Source organism: Penaeus japonicus, unplaced genomic scaffold (genome assembly GCF_977035675.1).
Source record: "Penaeus japonicus unplaced genomic scaffold, GWHDUDI00000001_assembly GWHDUDI00000040, whole genome shotgun sequence".
NCBI lineage: Eukaryota > Metazoa > Arthropoda > Malacostraca > Decapoda > Penaeidae > Penaeus > Penaeus japonicus.
The window spans coordinates 5501558-5516557 of NW_028234442.1; the positions used below are offsets into that span (position 1 = coordinate 5501558).

A 15000-nucleotide genomic window follows, 5' to 3' on the forward strand; every position below is an offset into this window, starting at 1 on the left:
CAATTTGGTCTATAGGTCTTTGAAGGATATAAACTATTCGAATTTAAGGTGAAAAGTGTGAATTTAGAGTACTCTTTTTATGATATAACCTCCCAAGATGTGACAAGACTGAGGAGGCGACCTTTTCCGTATCAATTTGATTGTAAGAAATACTCCAATTTTGGGTATTTTTGAAAACCCGAGAAATGCGTTTTCTTGCTGTAACATGTATTAATTTTACGAGAGGTACTGGCACAAACCTAAATAGAATAAACAAAAAAAATAACGAGCGGTATCCCTAGTTGGCAACCGACCATACGTTAGACAGTATCCTAAGCTTCAGTATCGAGTCCTTTTTTCTAAAGGTGTGGGAGTTAAAGATCATTTTTTTTTTTTTTTTAGGTCTTACGCCTAGTTACATAATGTAAATTGAACCTCGTTTTAGCGCATGCATGTCCAAGTAGCACGTAAGGTTCCCATGAGATGTCCCCGCTGTTGGTTGTCATATTGTGATCATGCGGTAGCAGGGGGAGGGGGAGTGGGGTGGGGGGCGTCGGGGAGATTATTGTGGTTACGTCTGATTTACACTATATATATATATATATATATATATATATATATATATATATATATATATATATTTTATATATATTATTTTTCTAAATCTTTTTTTTTTTTTTTTTCTTTTTTTTTTTTTTTTTTTTTTTTCCTTACTAGAATTATGGTTAAGTTGTGTTATGACAGTGAGAGAGATCGATGTGGTTTGAAAGGAATGTGCGCCAGATGATTAGTCTCTCTCGCTCTCTTTCTCTATCTTCTCTCTCTCTCTCCCTCCCTCTCCCCCTCTCTCTCTCCCTCTCTCTCTCTCTCTCTCTCTCTCTCTCTCTCTCTCTCTCTCTCTCTCTCTCTCTCTCTCTCTCTCCCTCTCCCCCTCTCTCCCTCTCTCTCTCTCTCTCTCTCTCTCTCTCTCTCTCTCTCTCTCTCTCTCTCTCTCTCTCTCTCTCTCTCTCCCTCTCTCCCTCTCTCTCTCTCGCTCGCCCTTCCTCCCTCTATCTATCTATTTACCTATCTATCTATCTATCTATCTATCTCCCCCTGTAATGTGTACTCCCCTTAGCTTGTTCATTGCAACTTACAAATAACTAGATGGAGTCGCGAAATGATCGATCGGCTGCATGTGTTGATTGAGCGAATGCAACGATGCAACTTCTGCTATTGCAGTCGAGTGTGGTAGGGGTCTTGTTGGGAAAAAAGTGAAGACACGGCGGCCGGCTTCATCATCATCACTACCACCACCATCAACACCATCACCACCATCAATAAAGCGTAGTAGCGTGGTCGGTCAACAACTCAGATGCTGACGCTGCTTGCTGAGTCAGCAGATTCCGAGGCAGACAAGAAAGAGTGTGTCTGTCTGTCGCCCGTCCGACCGACCTTCCGACCGCAGCGCCCACAGCACAGCGCGTGGCCAAGGGGGCAGAGCGTCAACAGCAGATCATAAGACCGGAAGGTAGCGAGGCTGACGAAATTATCTGGGTTTTCGAGCTTATTCTTCGGAGTGGCGAGTCGCTCCGTAGTAGTGCAGAGTGGATGGGATTTTTGTTTTTCGTGACCTTGTTTGATTGTTTGGGCAAGCGGGAGTGACCTCTTATATACTGGGGGTAGGGGGGGGGGTGGAGATGCCTAAGTAAGGGGTTGTTAAGCGGTTTCGTAGCAAGGGGATGAATTTGCCGGGGCGTGTGGCCTGGTCTTGACGGGCGGGAAGGGGGGGGGGGATGATTGCGTGGGGTAGGTATATATGTATAGATGCAATGAATGTGTGCTAGTTACAAATACGTATGGAAGTATTACTTGAAATACGAATAAGGTATTAGTTGAAATACGAATAAGGCATCTGTTAAAATGTGCATAATTTATTAGACGCAATATGAATTACGTATTAGTTGAAATACGAATAAGGTATTAGTTGCAATATGAATTACGTATTAGTTACAATATGAATAAGGCATTAGTTGCAATACGAATAAGGTATTATTTGCAATATGAATAAGGCATTAGTTGCAATACGAATAAGGTATTAGTTGCAATATGAATTAAGTATTAGTTACAATATGAATAAGGCATTAGTTGCAATGCGAATAATTTATTAGTTGCAATATGAATAAGGCATTAGTTGCAATACGAATAGGGTATTAGTTGCAATATGAATAAGGCATTAGTTGCAATACGAATAGGGTATTAGTTGCAATATGAATAAGGCATTAGTTGCAATACGAATAAGGTATTAGTTGCAATATGAATAAGGCATTAGTTGCAATACGAATAAGGTATTAGTTGCAATACGAATAAGGTATTAGTTGCAATACGAATAAGGTATTAGTTGCAATAAAAGTAACGCATTAGTCGAAATCGAAGGAAACTTTTCTACCCGGAGGTACGCGCCGCTGTTTACATTGAGTTGACGCGTGACACTGACCAGACCCTGACGACGGCCAGGCTATGTAGGTCAGTGGGGAATAAGGGAACAAACTAAAGTGAATGAAGTCAAAGCTCTAATGAAGTCAAAGCTTCACCGTTGCTGTGAACCTCTTGTCTACTTTTACCTTGTCTTTATCGTGGTTTCTCTCTCTCTCTCTCTTTAATGCGTACTTTACTGTGTCTGTGAATAATCTTTGTGGATATTATGATATAGTACATACTGCTGAGGCTTTCATTATTAACTAACGTCATGATACCTATAAATGTCAAATCTTACTCACAATCTGAATGCATCGCCTTGTTCCTTTTATCATTGTACCCCCCCCCCCCCACCCCAGACCCATAGTCCTCGTCACACAACCCTATAACATGTCACAAACTTGAACAGAGAGATCTAGTCACTTCCAGTCATCTCCCCGAACCTAACTGGACCTAACTGGAGGCTCTACTCTTCAGCAATTTTTTTTTTCTCCTGTTTGGCAGTAGTTAGTCTGATAACAAGTGTCATCGTCGTAGTTAGTGATTCGATTGATGGCGGACACGTATATTGTGTCATGCTCGTGAATATTTGAGGCACTTTTTTGTGCAAACCTTCAGTATTGTGATGTCCCTCGCCATCTCATTCTTTTTTCTAACTCGGTCTATATATATATGTCTAGCAAACTACTTTGTATTTTTCTATGCATATGTCTATTTATCTGTTTATCTGTCAATCTATCTATCAATATATACATATCTATCTATCTATATATATGTATGTATATGTACATATATATTTATATATATATATATATATATATATATATTATATATATATATATATATTATATATATATATATATATATATATATATATATATATATATATATATATATATATATATATATATATATATATATATATGTGTGTGTGTGTATGTATGTATGTATGTATGTATGTACTTATTACTACATTTATCCATTGCCCGTTTTATGTAGCCATACTATAATAGTTTGTATTATGTAGCGTCTTTGTACTACATATACATTATGATGCCCTGTACACACTCCATTATTTATATTATCATTGCTTTCTCCCTCACTCATTCTCATAGCAACCTGTCCACCAGAAGCTCCAACCAGACGCTCAATAAACAGAATTTTCTCTTTCCACGGATCAGTTTGTCAACCCAGTTGGGAGGGGGGTAGGGGAGAGGTGGGATGCGGTGGAAGGGGGGGGAGGGGCATTTAGTCCAAACCGGAATTCCAGGCTTGACCCCTGGGAGTTCACCTCATCTCTCGTGCTGCCTCTTTGGAAATGTTTGTGGCCATGTGTCCTTGCATCTAATGCTGGCCATGGAAGTCTGAGGAGAGTGGAATTTTTGTAGAATTGCAGATGTGGATATACGGGGCCATACCGTTGCTTAATTTAATGCTCTGGTGGAAGACTTGTTCTCTCCTTTATGTTCTTTATTCTATTTAGTTGTAGTTGTATGTTGCGCAAATGCAATTTTGACTAATGCTTTATGCTTAATGGTGTTGTTGCAGTGTTTGATGTTTGAGATAGACTAGGAGATAGTACGATTCTTGTCCTTATTTGTAGTGATGCTTAATGATTCTCATAATGTTAAATTTCAATCCCCCATTGTGGGGACCTTAACTAACCTCTTTTTTGTGGATGCAGTGGTCATGCCTCCGGGTGGCATGTATGCAATGCCATGATCATGTCTATTTCTTTTAGTATATGTATAGTTGTGGCGATATTTATCTCTCTCTCATCATCTCCCATTGAGAGTGTAGCGTGAGCGGTCAGCAGTTCAGATGCTGGCGTTGTTCACATATGCAATTGTCCAAATGAAAGTGATGAAGGTAATGTGAAGCAACGCGTCCGTGGCCATGCGTGGAATACATTTTCGTAATCGGATTATTATGATCGTGATTGCGATGACGACATGTATGATTATGCCTGCCATTTTGATTTTAAATAGGGTTTGGACCCTACTACGTCAGCACTGCAGTGTCATAAAACTGCAGCCCAGGGAGGGACACCTCGTTTGTTTACATCTTGGCACTTCCAGCCGTATGCCTCGTCACTTTCGGTCCTTGGTCTTCGCCGTCGACTTTGCATTGTCGCATCCCGAGTCGCATTTGTTTTCCGCATCTTCCATACGCCCTTAACGGAATATTATTGGAATGATTGACACGCCCTTCGTCTAGGGGGACGGTTGACGAAGGCAAGTGTACAGAAATGACAGTATTATGGCAACGGCATTATCCTTCGCACCTTTACGACGGCCGTAACGGTACGATGACCAAGACAAAGACAAGGGACTAGGGATGCGGTCGTTGGGGTTGAAGAAAACCAGAGTCGGTTCTTGTAGTTAGTCCGAAGGCGAGGCTGGAAGAGCAGGCATTCCCGTCCCAGCCCTTTGATCCCTGCTTGTCCTCTTCCTTTCCCTTACTGACTCAGGGCATTTTATCGCCAAGGAAATGCGTTTAGACGTGACTATATGCGTCCAGTATAAGCAACACTAACTTCCGGAACCCTTTTCAACTAGAGGTGTGAACAATTTTCAATTTTCCGGGTGGAAACACGTAAAAAAAAAAACAAAGGAAGTGAGTTGTAGTAATGAAAAATAATGGGTCTAGGCGTTCTTAAATATTAACCTAAAAACAACGGGGCCCATATTTAACTAGTTTCGCTCTAGCCTGCAATATAGCAAGTAAATAACGGATAGGGACGTATCAACTAATAAGAGCACAGATATCAGTAATTATACGTTGTAACGATAAGAATGTAGATAGTAACAGCTTGTACGCACAGGGCCTGGTTTCCGGTTCTCTAACCTCACAGGAGGAGGTGCGTTTCAAAATGAAGCTCACATCATACTAGTCGTGACAATAAATTGCTCAGAAATGAGACCATTGATACACCACTGCTTTGCAAAACTGCATCGACGAGGCACTTACGTCGATGTGCTGTTTTGACTTGTGGTATTCCACGTCTGTGCCGTGACTTCACTGAACCTTAACATTCCTGGAATCTCTTACTGAGCGCTGTGGTCCCTTGCCTTGTCCTGATGGTAGGTGCATTAGATATCGTATATATCAACATTTTTCGCCGACGACTGATGGAATAAGCAGCAACTGATGCAACAATGCCCACAGGCACACTGCTCGGAACTCTTCTGTCGCTAAAGTCAGTTAAATATATTTCTATTACGCGGGTAAGGTCTGCAGTCTGTAAGTTTATGTGTGTGTGCGCGCGCGCACGCTTGCGTGCTTGTGTTTAAAAATTCTAAGTTTACATAAAAAAATAGTCTGCTTATCAAGAAAACAGCACTCTAGTTCATCTTTCCCCATACCACCCATATAACGTTGCCCTGGCATCGGAAAGAGGCGTAAGGAGAGGGTTTAGTCTTTGTCCTGGAGGGGTGGGGGGGGGTATTGTTAAATTTACCGAGAGGGGAATTCCCGCCGATGTCACTGTAGTCTCCGGAGCCTACGGCCATGTTCCATTGCTGGCGGCATTCCCTGTGAAGCAGACGAAACTTTTTTTTTTATGATTGTTATAATTATTATGGCTTCATGCTAAGGAATGGACAAGAATATATTTTATCTTTTTTTTACCATCCCTGTGTGTTTTCCATCCATTGATCTGTAAATTTTGCTCACGGAAATTAACCTTAACACCTCTTCAAGCTTCTAAGTCGCGATGCAGTAAAACGACCGCTTTAGGATGCAGGGCAATAAAAGGATTAACATAAACTCGAACGCTGTGTGGAATTGCAGCTCATCACGTGCCGCGATGAGGTAATGTATCTCAGCTTCTAAGGCCCACCTCATGTCCCGATTTCACATGGTTGTTTAATCAAATGGAAAGCAACTTTAGCAGAACTTTCCTCCAAGAACTGTCCCTCTAGACACTTTATCATTCACAGGATTTCGCTTTAACTTAAAGTTACGAAAGATTCACACTTCTTGATTTCTTGTTGGTGCTGGGGGGGCGGGGGGGTCTCGGATCTATTGGCGAAGTGGGCTATGGGGTGATTTGTCTGCATTGGGCGCATGCACTTGAGTATGTGTTTGTATGTAGAATGTATTTTAATACTGATTGTAAGGGCATGTTTTTTTAGTTTAGCTTTTTGCTAATGCACTATTCACATTTGAAACATATTTTTACACAAACATTGAAATTGAATTTTATATATGTATATATATATATATATATGTGTGTGTGTGTGTGTGTGTTCTTAGATTTATACGTGCTTTCGATGGACGGTTACTGTTATATGCAATTGGAATTACAAAAAATAGAAGTTGAAGTTGAAATTGAAATTCGGAGTTAAATGTCAACGCATGATTGCTTCCCTGTGTGTGTGTGTGTGAGTGTGAGTGTGTGTGAGACATGAGAGATTGAGGTTCAGATCACGTGCCACATACCGCATGTCAGATGTCCCTTGGTAAGCAGAGATTCTGGAAGCGGCAGGACTTGCTGTACCCGACATATCCTTCCTCTCCCTGCTGTTGGCCGTGGGATAATCCTGCACAGTCCTGCCAGACGCTGAACTCTTCGACTCTTGAACTCGCGCTTCTTTTCTTTATTCTTACGCGTGTCACATCCCGATACACTCTGTCAGTTCCGCGGACGCTTCAACCCCGATATCCGAGATGTCGTTATTTCCATCAGCCTTACGACGAGCTTACGACGAACGGCGCGGCCACAGAGAAGCATCTCGAATTCTCCCACTTCGCAACGCAACGTAACGCCGGCGAAGCTACGACCACGGAATACCATGTCGGAAAGGGACTTGATAGCTTGAAGATTAATCGTTTGAGAATAAGTTCAAAACGTAGGTTGTAAGATTCCAAGATCTATCTTTCCTAAGACCTTAAGAGAAAGGTCATATGAAAATTTGTAGATGACCTTTCAAAAGCGGATTTTTTTTTCTTCTTCTTCTTCCACTCAAAAACGCGAATGATTTCAGAAACTTTTCTCCACGCGCAAACTGTGCAAAGTTAGTAGACCAGACCAGGCGTTTGACAAGGAAGTCTATGTGGACACAAATGTTTCTCCCTTGTTTTGGAAGGGAGTTGGGGAGTAGGAGTAGATATATATATATATATATATATATATATATATATATATATATATATATACATACATACATACATACATACACATATATGTGTGTGTGTGTACTATATGTTAAATCCTCGCCATTAATTTTTATCAATTTAATATACGCAGCATTCTAGACTTATCTAGCTTTTAATGCTATAGCTTCCCTGCACATGAGAGGAAGTGAAGAAACGGTAGGAGGACAATTAGAAGGAGAAATAAGAAATATAGAGAGAATAAGAAAGGTGAATAATAATATGAGAAAAAATGATATCAGAAAATATAAAGATAATATAAAGAATAAGAGAAATACTTATATATAGAAATAATATTTGAACAATGAGAATAAGATAAAATATTAAACAAAACTATGAATAACTGAATAAATACATAAAATAAGAAAAAGTATACAAATGAGAAAAATGAATATAATAAGTAAAAGAGAAGAAGAAAGAAAAGGGAAAGGGAGATGGAGAAACAAATGTCAAAAAAGGATTTAGCAAGAAGAGAAAAGAAAATAAAGATGAAAATAACGCAGATAATAATTAGCGTGAAGAGAAATATAATATAATAATAGTAGAATAGGAAGAGGAATAAGAACAGAACCATAGGAGGAAGAAAAAAAAAAGGAAAAACGAAAAGGAAGACGAGTTAAATCATCCACGGGAAGTAACGTTACGCAAACTATTTTCTGTGACGTGACGTAAGCCACATCATGTGACGTCATCAATGTGGCTGGAACGTCGACCAAGATTCATGTTAGTAATGGCGGGAGTGCACCTGTGTGAACATCAACGCCAGAATTTACAGACATTTGGGAATTTTGGTGTTGACGCTCACACAGAACGCACTCTTTGGCAACTGAGGAGACCTGACGTCATGTTATTGTGAACGCATTTCTTTCGTTATGTTCCTTATTTTGAATTTAAGGCGTTGAGTTTGACGTTTCGAAATGCGTATGGTTTTGAAAAAATAATTAATTTTATCTTTATTTCGTATGATTTGATTAATGGTAGGTATGTTCTCATGGGAGAGAGTGAAGGATGAAGAAAAATGGTTAGAGAGTGAGTGAGTGTAAGCCACTTGATGCCAGCAGTTGTAATCCACTAGCTTCGCCCGTTGTACTCGGTGGATAAGACAGACAGACAGACATTCACGTGCCATGGTCTTTATTGGTGGACTCGGTGAATACGCTCGGCTGCAGCCAAAGACCGGAGGTCAGAGCTGTTCGCTCTGACCGTTCTCCCTCTGGCTGTGATCTGCCCTGGGTTTATTCTGTGTCCTTCTTAAGTATATATCTTGAGTCGCTTTCTGTGCCTTAGGGCTTCCGCTAGCAAAGGCAGCTGCCAGGGCGGCTGCAGTTTAGGAAACATGATACGACAGGTCAAAACAGACTGCCAGCAATATAACACTGAATTTAATAAAAAAGCATAATCAGTGTCTTAGGTCACATGATATGCAATATCAGTGCCTTACACACAGAGATAGAGAAAGGGGGGAAAGAAGAAGGAGAGAGAAAGGGGTGAAGGAGAAAGAGAGAGAGAGAGAGAGAGAAAGGTGGGGAGAAGAAAGAAAGAGAGGGAGAAAGGGAGAAGAAGGAGAGGGAGTGGAAACTGGGGGAGAAGAACCCAGAAGATTCACTACTACAGGTTATTAGAGGTGGCCTGTTGAATACATTTGCCTCCAGTCGCCGAGGCTGAAGACCCCGAGATGGTGGCCTTTGCCGATCTGATCTGCTCTGAGCTGTGTGCTGATGTCTCTGCCTCGTTTACCCGCGCTTGGGGGAGAGAGGGAGAGATAGAGATGGAGATAGTAATGGAAATGGAGAGAGAGAGAGAGAGAGAGAATGATGGAAATGGTGAGTGAGAGAGAGAATGATGGAAATAGTGAGAGAGAGAGAGAGAATGATGGAAATGGGGAGAGAGAGAGAATGAGGGAAATAGTGAGTGAGAGAGGGAGAATGATGGAAATAGTGAGTGAGAGAGGGAGAATGATGGAAATAGTGAGAGAGGGAGAATGATGGAAATAGTGAGTGAGAGAGGGAGAGAATGATGGAAATAGTGAGAGAGAGAGAGGGGGGGGGGAGAGAGAATGATGGAAATGGTGAGAGAGAGAGAATGATGGAAATAGTGAGAGAGAGAGAGAGAGAGGACAGGAATTGATTATTGGTTCTGGCCCAATAATCGGCCCACTCTTTATGCAGGCTAGCACACATCTTTTTTTTACTATCAAATTCAATTCTAAACCTTTATTCCCGGCAAAATTCACACTCCTTCCATCAGCTGATTGTGTACTGGAATTGTAAGTCTTGGCTTGTATGTGTCCAGTATTGTGTTATTAAAGTATTTCTGGATGGGTAGATAAATAGATACATACATACCTAAATTAATATATATATATATATATATATATATATATATATATATATATATATGTAGATAGATACAGAAGCATATGTATATATGTATATATGTGTGTGTGTGAGTGTGAGTGTGTGCGCGCGTGTGTGTGCCTTCCTCTCTTTTACTTCCTTTCAATCTCTATCATTGCTCCTGAGCGTGTATGAACGTAAAAATAAATTTAAAAAAATACATGATATGAATGTAAAAACTGAAAACGGTATAAGATTACAGTCGGTACTGCATGGCACTTACACAAAGAGATAAACATTAAGATGCACAGTGTCTAGGCTCGCTTCGCTTATAGAACTTAGTGTCGCAAGTGCATTGCCGGCTACGACACCATATTTGCCAAGCGCCTGCCTCCAACGCCTTTTATTTTGGTGCTGACTGGAAGTGGTTTTAGACGTGGTTCGTCATAGGTGCCAAGAGAAAAGGAAACTAAACACCAATAGTAAAGGGGGAGAGAGAGAGAGATTGTGAGTGTGTAGTGAGGGTGAGTGTTCTTCATAGGTGACAAGAGAAAAGGAAACTAAACACTAATAGTAAAGGGAGAGAGAGAGAGAGAGGGTGGGTGGGTGTTCGCCATAGGTGACAAGAGAATAGGAAACCAATGGTTAAGGAGAGAGAGAGAGAGAGGGTGGGTGGGTGTTCGCCATAGGTGACAAGAGAATAGGAAACCAATGGTTAAGGAGAGAGAGAGAGAGAGAGAGAGAGAGAGAGAGAGGAGTTACGTCTAACCGTTATAAATTTTGTTTTGTTTGTACACCGCATCACGAGGGGCTGACGACCATAATTAGTGATTCCCTCTAAAATATAAAATGCAAAAGGGAGAAAATATTAACACTGAAGTGAATTGGTCGATAAACGTAATTGGGTAAGGAATTAATAGTCAATGAGGGGAAGAAAGAACATGTCATGCGGTCAGGGGTTGGCAGTGTCAGGATGTAAACAAAGATTAAAAGAAACAAAACAAGGAGTCCGTTCCTTCTGATTCTTGTTCTGATAAGGAGTAAAAGTTCGTAGTTATCCCATTCTTTACATTTATTTGAATTTTGTTTGTGTTGTGTTTTATCTTATCAAGTAAACGATCACGGGAAGCTTTGGTTTTGGTGTGTGTATATATATATATATATATATATATATACATATATATATATATATATATATATATATATATATATATATATATATATATATACATATATATGTATATATATGTTTGAGTGTGTGTGCGTGTGCGTGTGCGTGCGCGCGCACGCGTGAATAGATATAGATATATGGAACACGTATTTAGTCACAGTGGACGCCTATTTGCTCCGTGGTTGGAGCCACAATGTACGCTTGCTTACATACCTCGTGGTTTCAGCCAAGATAGAGCTGGCGTCCACTCCCCCAGAATTCCCAACGCCTTTGTGGTGTACGGAGACCAAGCTCGGACACCTACCGGACTGGAAGCGAGCGAAAGCGATATTATGATTCCGTAAACAAGAGAGAAAAAGTGATGGTAGCTGCCTGCCTACGTCGCGGCGGAGGAGAGAACATGGACACCGCGTCGGGTCGGGCAGTTTCAAATTATCCGTCCGTGAGGTAGTGTCAATTATGCAGGTAACGAGCGACAGGTCATAGACGTCAGGTGGATCTTCGGCTCTCGCCTGGGACGTTTATATATTTTGTAATCTTGCTGACGTGTGTAATTCTGATGTGTATTTCGTTGAAATACGTTTCTCTTTCTCTTTCTCGCTTTCTCTCTCTCTCTCTCTCTCTCTCTCTCTCTCTCTCGCTCGCTCTCTCTCTATCTCTCTCTCTCTCTCTCTCTGTCTCTCTCTCTGTCTCTCACTCTCTTCCTCTCCCTCTCTCTCTAACTGTGACTTGAAGCAACGCTTATTGTGTCTGATATATTAGTGGAGACAGACAGACAAATAATTTTTCCTGCTATATAGCCATCTGCAAAAAAAACTTTCATACCGCCATCGGTCTGTAGGTTTGTAATTTGTAGGAAAATTCTATATTAATGCATTCATTCATATCAATATAAGGGAAATATGTTTTTTTGAAGTCTACTAAAATTGCTAAAACCCATGAAACATTGGAATTTTGAGTTTCAAAGTTGTTTTTTTTACTATTTTTACAATTGAATCTTGCAAGTGTAGATTGTATGCAGCTTTTTTTATAGCAAGAATGGAAAAAGGAATCACGAAGGAGTTATTTGCAAGGAGCAGTTGATGATCAAATATATTATATAAATTGGTGTTATCGCCAAAAAGAAAAAAGAAAAAAAAACACTTCCTCGAGGAAAAGTCACAAATAAAAACAAACAGACAGGCACAGCTGACCGGAAGAATCTTCATAGCCATCCGGGCCCAGAATATTATGAGTCGGGACACAGTATCAGTGACACCAAAGTAGGTCACTCGTGAGAGACGGAATCGATGGAGCGACTGCAATAGCCGTGCCATTGGAGCTTCAGAGGCAGAGTGACAGAATGAGACCGTGAATGATAAAAGAGTTCAAGGCAAGTGCGGGTGGCGGGTGGGTCATGCCTTGGTCTCAAAAGGGGAGTGGTATGAGCCAGTGATGAGAGTTCAAGGCAAGTGCGGGTGGGTGGGTCATGCCTTGGTCTCAAAAGGGGAGTGGTATGAGCCAATGATGAGAGTTCAAGGGAAGTGCGGGTGGCGGGTCATGCCTTGGTCTCAAAAGGGGAAGTGGTATGAGTCAATGGTAAGAGTTCAAGGGAAGTGCGGGTGGCGGGTCATGCCTTGGTCTCAAAAGGGAAGTGGTATGAGCCTTCGATCTTTCTTCGCCTGGTTTTATTCAGTAGGACCCCGAGGGTGTTTATCATGTCTCGATTAAGTGTTTGCTGGCGGTATAGGCTGGAGTGTCGTGTGGTCGTGTGTGGGGAGACGTTTGCTCACAACTTAGAGAACTTGGTGTAGGGGGGGGGGGGCAGAGGTGTTGTTCTACTGCAGCATTTTATTAACTTGAAGACAGCCCTGTGATTGAGCCGGCGAGGCGAGCCTGGAGGAGGCGGATCTACAAGGGCGAGACTCCGAGATAGCCTCCCTTATTAGGAAAAAAAAAACATTTGCTTATATGAATTAAGTCTATAGTGACACCAGCGACCAGTAGACAACTCTCTCCATCCCAGGGCATCTAGACTCACGGGGGCAGTTGTTGTACAGGAAACGAACAAATGCAAGTCCCATAGCGAAGAAGTTGACAGTATAACGAGGTGATAGATGATAGAGATGATAGGTCGGCCTTAAGTGTTTGCATTTGGAGTAAGAACCTACAGGAAAATATCTCAAAGTGGCTGCAAGTTTAAAACGTTGATCTGGAGTATATCTGCATGCATTACAGCCGGAGTACAAGCATAGAATTTAATTTGTAAATAGGAATATAAATGAAGTATCAAGTTTAAAACCACTGAATATCATACAAATTAAAGGCCTCGTAAACAAACTTTAACTTTAATGGCAGTAGCAATTATAAAATGCTCTGATCTATAAAATGTTGATGACGCCTAGGAATTGGTGGATCCGAAGGTCAATTTAATAGGAATGCGTGGCCATAGGGATCAGCTGTTTCACGAGTTTTATAATGTCTTGAATAAATGGTTAGATTAACATTTTTTATCTCCTTGTGGCGCGTCTACGAATTTTGTTGTTAGAATAACTATTGTTTTCAAAGCGATTATTCCTTAATGCCATATAATATATAGTAAAAAGAAAAAAAAGAGATAAATAAGGAAGAAGGAGAATGAATAAGACCTACTCGACCGATGGTGAGCATTGCAGATGCATCACTCAACCTTAATGCCCTCCCTTGGGATTCCGGAACAGGTGTTCTTGTAGTCTCACCGAGAGGAATGGAAGGGAAGGTGGTGGACATTGAGAGCTTGGGGAGCGAGGTGCCTGTTTCACGTACTGATATATAGAGAGGTTGATATAGATATTGAGATATATTTGTTGTTGTTTATTACGGTGTTCTGGGTTATGGGGCATATTCCTGGTGGGAATGAAGTCGGAATTTGGTCATGGACGAAGACCTAATTCTTAATTAAACATCTCAAGTAATTGGTACAGAGAGTTTTATTTTTTTCTAATATTTTCCTTATATTTGGTTTGGATGATTTGGTTATGATGTATTTCTAATTGTATTATCATAATTATGTTATATGATTACTCTAACTGTAATGGACTGGACTGAGCTCGTCGGTAGAGGCTTAAGGTCAGCCTTGGAGTGGAAAGTATCAACGAGGAATCAGGATCAGAAGTACTAGTAAAGGGAGGCGAAGGAAATCTCTTTTTTTCTATTTCTTACCCTGTGTGTTCATGCCCATTGAAGGCGAGCGTTTTTGTAAAGGTGGGCATTGGGTATGTTTTGGCTTTTGAGTTAGTCTCCGTGTTTTTGTTTTTATTCTGTGCAACAAGCTTTATTTATTTATTTATATTTTTTTTTACTGCGTATGGTGTTACGAATATGTAGATTATCAGTCTTTTATCATGTAGGAAATTGCAAGGGAAACTGATATCTTTTACTTTCTTTTTAGGATGGATTTTCGTGGCAGCGTGGGAGGTAGCTGCTGATTAAGGTATATGTTGTTTTATGTTCGTTTTATCATAGTTGTTTTCATTTTAATTGTATTAGATTACTCCCCACATAGATCAATGTTTTGGGTTATTACCTAAGTTTTTTTTTTTAATATAAGACATGATTGACGGAGACAGAGCTTGATGGTTTTGAATGAGTAAGCGTGAAGGCTTGACTTGAGAACGGCGTTGGGTTGATCTTGGCTGTCAACCCGTTTTTGTAACGTGATAAGTCGGCATTACAGAGGAGCTTTTAGTAAGTCGAGTTTTCTGCGAAATATCGGCTCGAGGCAAAAGATCTTTTTTTAGTTTTATGAAATGGGTTCACACGATGACGTGGATAGAAAGGGCAGTTAGACCAAGAAGGAAAGTTTTTTTTATCTAGTTTCAGCTGTCTCGTCAGATGGGGTGACACGGGAAGTTATAATTATGTTTTTTTTTTAGTTTATAC

At 40.6% G+C, this 15000-nt stretch overlaps 1 protein-coding gene across 3 annotated transcripts in view; it reads left to right on the forward strand.

Moving 5' to 3' along the window:
* Nucleotides 1–15000, forward strand: part of LOC122255893 (uncharacterized) — a 226876-nt gene that overhangs the window by 33801 nt on the left and 178075 nt on the right. For 2 of the 3 annotated variants that reach the window (XM_086534097.1, XM_086534099.1), the window contains exon 3: nucleotides 14510–14551. The exons of the other annotated variant lie outside the window; for it this stretch is intronic. The gene's annotated coding sequence lies outside the window, so the exon portion shown is untranslated. The remainder of the gene's footprint in view (nucleotides 1–14509; nucleotides 14552–15000) is intronic. 3 annotated transcript variants of the gene reach the window in all.